Source organism: Mandrillus leucophaeus, unplaced genomic scaffold (genome assembly GCF_000951045.1).
Source record: "Mandrillus leucophaeus isolate KB7577 unplaced genomic scaffold, Mleu.le_1.0 Scaffold90, whole genome shotgun sequence".
Taxonomy (NCBI): Eukaryota; Metazoa; Chordata; class Mammalia; order Primates; family Cercopithecidae; genus Mandrillus; species Mandrillus leucophaeus.
In genome coordinates, this window is record NW_012109808.1 from 2,342,267 (window position 1) to 2,349,720 (window position 7,454).

Sequence of the window (7,454 nt, forward strand, 5' to 3'; positions counted from 1 at the left end):
CAATGATACTCTGTCTCAAAAGAAAACAGAAACAAAAACCAAGAAAAACTTAAGACAAATGTTTTCCGTTTCTAAGGCAAACAGTGAAATAAAGTCCGTTTTCATTTAAAGTATCCCATTTGGTTTTTTAAACCAGTTAGCTAACTTCAAAGGGCAGCCAACGGAGGGACTATCAAGCTGGCAAGGGTCTAGTGTCTACCTTCAAAGTTCAGGTAGATAGAAAGCCACTGATGGTCCCACTATACTTCTCCGCATTTGGCCTGGAAAATGCTTCAGAATGCCCTTTGATTCAGATGCTGTGTTTGCATGGACACATAGCACTACAACGGTACCTTCTTTCAATGAAAGCGAGGGAGAAGCCTGACAGAGAAGGATACAATGATCTCACCCCAAGCTTAAAATTAACAAGGACCCTTTGCGGTCACAGCTGAGAGCCCCCATGGGGTATAATATGAGTAGGAGAAATGCTATATAGATGACAAGGGCCCTAGTGTCATCCTAGTGTCATTCTTAGCGTCACTAACCTTATGGAGATATGTGAAGTGACTTAAGCTAGACACCGCCAAATGTCAGGGGAAGCAGGGTCAGTTATTACAGAAGCATCAAGGGATTTCTGCATGACTTTCAACAAGTCATTTGACCTTTCCAGGTTAGATTGCAAATGGAGTAGGACCAACTGCCTGCAAGTCTGACAGAGTTTATAATAGGATTAGATTTTATTTATATAGATGTTTGACATCCTTAGCTCCAAAGTGCTTTCCTATTAATACACTGAACACGTTAAGAGGGCCAAATGAGAGTCCAGTGTTATTTATCTACTAATAAATCACTGAATGCCTTCATCTGTAGGAGGTTATGCGAGTGGCTCAGATAAAATAGTGCTTTTGATAATTTCGGTAAAGATTAAATAGTCCGATGGCAGTCAAGAAAGGAAAGCTTTAAGAAGTCATCTAGGTCCGGCGTGATGGCTCACACCTGTAATCCCAGGACTTTGGGAGGCCGAGGCAAGTGGATCACCTGAGGTCAGAAGTTTGAGACCAGCCTGGCCAACATGGTGAAACCCCGTCTCTATTAAAAATACAAAAAATTAGCCAGGCATGGTGGCAGGAGCCTGTAATCCCAGCTACTTGGAAGGCTGAGGCAGGAGAATTGCTTGAACCCAGGAGGCAGAGGTTGCAGTAAGCCGATGCGCCACTGCACTCCAGCCTGGGTGACAGAGTGAGACTTTGTATCAAAAAAAAAGAAAAAAGAAGTCATGTAGCTCCGACTTCCCTTCTCTCCCACTTGACCCCTTTACTTCAGATACAGTAGTCCAGTGAATGGACCTGAAAAGGCTTGTGGACCAGGGCAGGGACACAGTTCACTTAGATCCATTCCTCCCCTAAAGACTACAGTTCCCACCTAGCTAAATCCTACTTCTCCATCCAGTCCGGAGTAGCTGCTCCTCCCTGAACCTTCCCAGCCCAGCACAATCTGGGAAAGACTCACTGTCTGAATTCACAGCACTTGATAGCCCATTGGATTATTTGCCTACTGTTGGTCTCGCTGTGGTTTAACTACCACTGATTTTATATAAATATTATGTCTTTTCTCTCTCAGCATAGAGGCTGTGTCAGAGACTGAGCATAATACTTCTCTGAATTCCTCGTAGCGTTTTCCTTAAAGCCTTGCACTCAGCTGATGGTCAATACCTTTCAAGTGAACATAACTCCCAAAGGTTTCCCTGAGCCATCAGCAATCTGCAAAGCGGCTTCACACTCCTCGTTGTGATGAAACATCACAGGGAACATTGACCACCCCTTGCCAGTCAGTGAGGCCACTTCAGGGCACCAGTCCAAGTTAGTAGGCAGCCAGCTGGGGTGACAAAGGTTGTACACTATGAATGAAAAATTCAAGTTTCAATCCTGCCCTACTACTATCTATCTATAGAATTTTAGCCAACTATTTCTATCTTTGTTACTGCATTTCAGAAAGACAGCAATAACACTAAAAGTCTACCTCCTGAAAGTGCTAGAGATGTGAAAATATATATATATGTATATGATATATAAGCATTTAATATAACTAGATAATAGAAGATAATATTTTTCTATGATTTGACACTTAACATTTCTTAAATATCAAATTGCTGGGTAAATGGTATCCAGTGGGGATGGCAGCACCTTCTAATGAATTGTTCAGCATTTTAAATCCCCCTGGCTGGTGTAAGTGTCCCTTCTCTCACTGGCTCTCAGAGTAACATCCGCAGTTTTGTTTGCTGCACCTTTTGAAAATTTAGGCCAGGTTTCCTGGAAACCTGAGCTGGAGGGAACTGCGGTAGTTCACCATAGAGTAGATCAAGTGAGGGCAGTACTGAGGCCACGAGTGCACGATTGTGAAAAACTGCTGGCTCTCCAAAATGACCTGGAGAGGGAAACAGTTGGCTTCAGGCCTCTAGGACAGAGGTTACAGTTCTAAGCTTTCTCATCCACCTCTGGGAAAGTACACAGAATCCTGGGAGAACTTCTCCTGTTTCAGAAAGCACACCTTCAAGGTATGACTTGTCTCTCAAATCTCAGTTGGAACAAGGATCTTTTCAAATCTCACTCACTTCATTTTATAATATGAGCTCATTATAATATTTATTTTATACACATTTAATATGCATATAGAAGGCCAGATGCAGCGGCTCACACCTGTAACCCTAGCACTTTGAGAGGTCGAAGCAGGCGGATCACTTGAGGTCAGGAGTTCAAGACCAGCCTGGCCAACACAGTGAAACCTCATCTCTACTAAAAATAGAAAAATTACCTACCGCCAGGCATGGTGGCTCACGCCTGTAATCTCAGCACTTTGGGAGGTCAAGGTGGGCAGACTGCCTGAGATCAGGAGTTCAACACCAGTCTGACCAACACGGCGAAACTCTGTCTCTACTAAAAATACAAAATTAGCTGGGCACAGTGGCGCATCCGTGTAATCCCAGCCACTAGGGAGGCTGAGGCAGGAGAATTGCTTGAACCCAGAGGTTGCAGTAAGCTGAGATTGCACACTGCACTCTAGCCTGGGCGACAACAGCAAAATTCTGTCTCAAAAAAAAAAAAAAAAAAAATTAGCTGGGTATGGTGGTGGGCACCTGTAAACCCAGCTACTTGGGAGGCTGAGGCAGAAGAACTCCTTGAACCTGGGAGGTAGAGGTTGCAGCAAGCTGAGATCACACCACTGCACTAAAGCCTGGGCAATAAGAGCAAAACTCTATCTCAAAAAAATAAAATGCATATAGAATTTCTAGAATTTTCTATTCACACCCCGATGGATAATTCTGCACTCATCCTACCTTGAAACAAATATCCTAATCTGGTAGCCAGCACTTAGAATGGTGATCCTAGAAGTATTTCATGCATTTACATGCTCTCTGTCACACGGTGGCAAACCACTGGTTTATTGCGACCCTAGGTCGAGTTCAAATTTGTGCCACGCTTACGAATGAGAAAAAATATAGTTAAAAAAAAGACACTCTCACTGTGTTTTATTTCCTGTGTCACGTTACACACCCCAACATATTTGCTCCTTTACGTCCATTTCTGGCATGCCCTGTTGTTACAGGAGTGGTGAGTCACAGTTAGGGGGAATTGTAGTAACTTGCTCCATCTCTTAGTATAAGCCAAACCATGGACAATCTTGGGTTCTCAGGGGGTTATTTATCTTGGGAGTGGGGGGGACTGATCACAATCTGTATGACCACATGGCACAGATGTTTAATTATGATAATGACCTCAAGTAAAGCAAGCAATTTCTTGGTCTGACTATATCAAAATTCAGCCAAAATGTCCACCCAGTGGGAAAGCTAAGCTCCAGAAGAAATTATAGCTGGAATGACAAGAAGTGTGATAGATCAGGATTGGACTATGTGGACAGGCTTGAGTTAGAGGTCTGGAGCCAGACAAAAGGGTGTGTGCTAGATGATAGGATGGGAAGTCTGGGCAAAATTACAAAGGGATGGGACAAAGCAGCACTTGTATGCTTCTTCTCTGGACCCAAGCTTTTTTCATTTTCTCACTACGAGCACTGCATCTGCAATTTAATATACACCTAGAGGCTCAGTTACTCTTACAGAGCCTACTGCTCATGGCCAGAGCCAGCCTTCAGCAAAACTGCTGCATGGAGAATGCTGAGACCTTCCAGCCCTTTTCCTCCTTCCATTGGACTCTTCCATTCTGGTATTTATCTCAACCACATCTTAATGTGTCCCCTTAGTTTAGTGGTTTTCAAAGTGTGGGACCAGCGGCATCAGTATCACCTGAGCACTTGTCAGAAATACTCATTTCCAGGCCTCAGACCAGACGGACTGATTCTGGAACTCAGGGGGCCGGGCCCAGCAATCTGCATTTTCTCAATCCCTCGGGGTGATTCGGATGCACACTAAAGTTGAGATCCACTGCTTCAGGTGACATAAAATAACAACTTCAAGATGAGAGAGCATGTGCATTTTAGGAGAGAACTTGTGAAGAAGGCCGGCTGCTCAAGAGCCAACTAAATCAGTTTCCAGCAGTGGAATTTGAAGTCATGTCACAGACGGTGAGAGAGAGACTGGAGGCCATGGTATTTGCCCTGGCCCTTATCACCTCTTGCTTTTTAGCTCACCTATTTCAATCTTCTCTCCACATGGCCACTAGAAATGTGGGTTCAGCTGGAAAATCTGACCCTGTCAAAGCCCAACTCAAAACTCTTCAGTGGCTGCTCCCTGCCAATGGATAAAGGCCCAATCCCCTGGGACCCGACCCAGGGTCCTTCATCATCTGCCACTGGGCCACCTCCTGACCTTGTTTCCTTCAGCACTTTTCCTCCTGCTCAGCCATACCTCGCGGTCTGCAGCTGGTGTAGTCTTCCCCATACCACGGACAGCAGACTTCCCATATGAGTTACCTTGACCAACAGCAGGAGAGCTGAAGTGACAGCTGCTACTTCTGAGCAGACTTTAGATGCTATAGTTTTGTTCTATCATATCCTTTTTCCCTTTGTCATAAATAAGATCCACATTGTCCCAGAGAGAGGCTGTTTCTTAAGCCTCAGTGGGTCCCAGAATGATGATAAATGAGGGGTAAAATTATTCCTGACTTACACTGGACATGCAGCATGAGAGGGAACTAAATTTTGGTTGTTGTAAATTACTGAGATTTGGGGGTTTCTTGTTATTTACCGTAAGCCAACTGTAATAGTACTTTTGATCACTTCTCTCAGTCTGGAATGTCTTCTCTGCTCCACCTTCTTTCCAATTCCACCTCACCCCTGCCTGCACAAGAGACTTGCTCATCATTCTACACTCAGCTCAAGTGTTACCCTTCGGTCAAGCTTTTTGCGTCCTTCCCAGGTATAACTTTTAAGATATTCTCCGGATGCTACAGACCTGTAACCACATCCCTGGAACTGTGCCAGGGCTCCTCCACTTATTAGTACTATACTTAGAACAACCTCTAAGAAAAAATAATAATAAAATTAAAAATTCAACAACTCATGTTTTAAAGCAGAAGCCCGGCTCCGAAAAACAAAGCAATTTGTTGAAGTTTCCCAGAGTCAGTCACCCTCTGAGATCTCAGGAGGTGGGAGTCTGGCTCTGAACTCAGGAGTCTTTGCCCCGCCCAACACATCTCTCTTACTCTCCCCCAGCAGCAAGCGTTCAGATCCTCCCACGCCACTGGAGAGAGGAAAAGTCCCCTTATCAACAACTGAAAGGGCTGCCATGCTAATCTGAGACTTGAAAGATTGCATCTGGAAGTGGGCTTCTTACCCCCTGAGAAGATAAGCATTTCCTCTAAGTCAATGTATTCATTCTAAGGCTCCTGGCAAAAGCACAGGAGACCTTACAAGAACTGGGGCATTTTGTTTGCATCCTTTCCCCAGGTCCTTGCCTATGGGTTGGAGGGCAGGGGGTAGTATGGTGTGGTAAGACAGATTCCCATTGACATCACCCTAGAGAAGCTTTGAGAAGGTTCTTTTGGATTTGTCACAGGGTAGGAAGCAAGTGAGCAGGGGGTTCAGAACTCCAAGCGATCTGTTACATGTCGAGATATTAAGTTTTAAAAAGAAAAATAAAAGGACCCAGTTATTTGACTTTTCAGATTAACCAAGAAAAGAAAAGTGACACAGTGACAAAGAATTAAACCAGACCACCCAGGTCAGGCATAGGAAAAAAACACCTAAAAGTAGCAACTGCAATTGTAGGTTTCTATGAGCCACTGGAATTTTGTCGTGTGGTTGAGTTTTTTTTCTCTCTTTCTCCCTCCCTCTCTTTTTAATTTTACCTTTTTGTTTATGGGAGGAGTAAAAGGCATAAAACTTTCAAATACTTCCCCCAAATCAGCCATGCTAATGAAAGGTGAACATTTAACAAAGTACTATGATATTATTTTCACACAATAGTCATACTAATTTTTTCAAAGGTCACAAAGCTTTTCTCAGTTACTAGTTGGAATGCATTTATCTCTCTCACCATTCCAGTGGATCGGTTTTTTTACCGCCCCACCCCCCAAAAGGATATGCTACCTTTAAAGAGATCATCAGTCTCATTAATAATAGCATTTTTTTCCTTTCAAGTGTAGAAAGCTGTTCAGAGCTGCAAAAGGTTGCTAGGCCAGTTTGGACACGTCTGATTTACTCTTTAAAAGCCCATCCACTCCGTATAATAAATAATAAGAGCCGGTATTTATTGAGTGCTTAGCGCTGTGCTCGGTGTTTTTCAGGCATTGGCTCATACAGTCCTCAAAACAATACTATCAGGCCGGTGCAATCATTATCGCCACCTTACAGATCAGGAGAGGGAGGCACGGAGAGCAAGAAGGACCAGCCCGAGGGGGAAACGGGGAGTGTCGGGAGAGGCGGGGAGGCAGGCAGAGGCCAGGAGCTGCACAAAAGCACAGTTAATGATTCACTCACAGCCCTCAGGCAGCTCCTTCCAGTAGGGGTTGCACCAGAACACACGGACGCACACACACACGCACGAATGCACACACACACGCACACGCGCGCGCACACACACTCTCTCATCTTCAACTCTTCATCCCAGCGAGAGGCGGGTGTCCGGCAAATTGCTTGGCAACGCGCAGAGGAAACTCCATCCAAGACCCGCTTCAAGGCCGCCTCTGGGCGCTGTCCAGCGGGCAGAGCGCCTGAGGCCAGGCTGGGGTCCTGCCTCCCGACACCCCGAAGGTGGGGCGCGGCGCCAAGGCCGGGGTTTCAGGCGAGGGGAGTGTAGGGAAAGCACCGTCCCCAGGGACACCTGTTGTCGCCTCCCCACTCGGGCCAATGAAGACACCCTGGGAGTCCCAATCTCGAAAACACCCATCGGCCAGAAGTGTCTGTGTATGGGGCCGGGGGTCGCAGGAGTCCTCCTCCACCCCCACCTGCCTTAAGCAGAGTCCCCTCTTCCTCTCCCACCCCGGGACGCCCGCGGCTGGTGGAAACGCCGCGCCTCCGCGTGG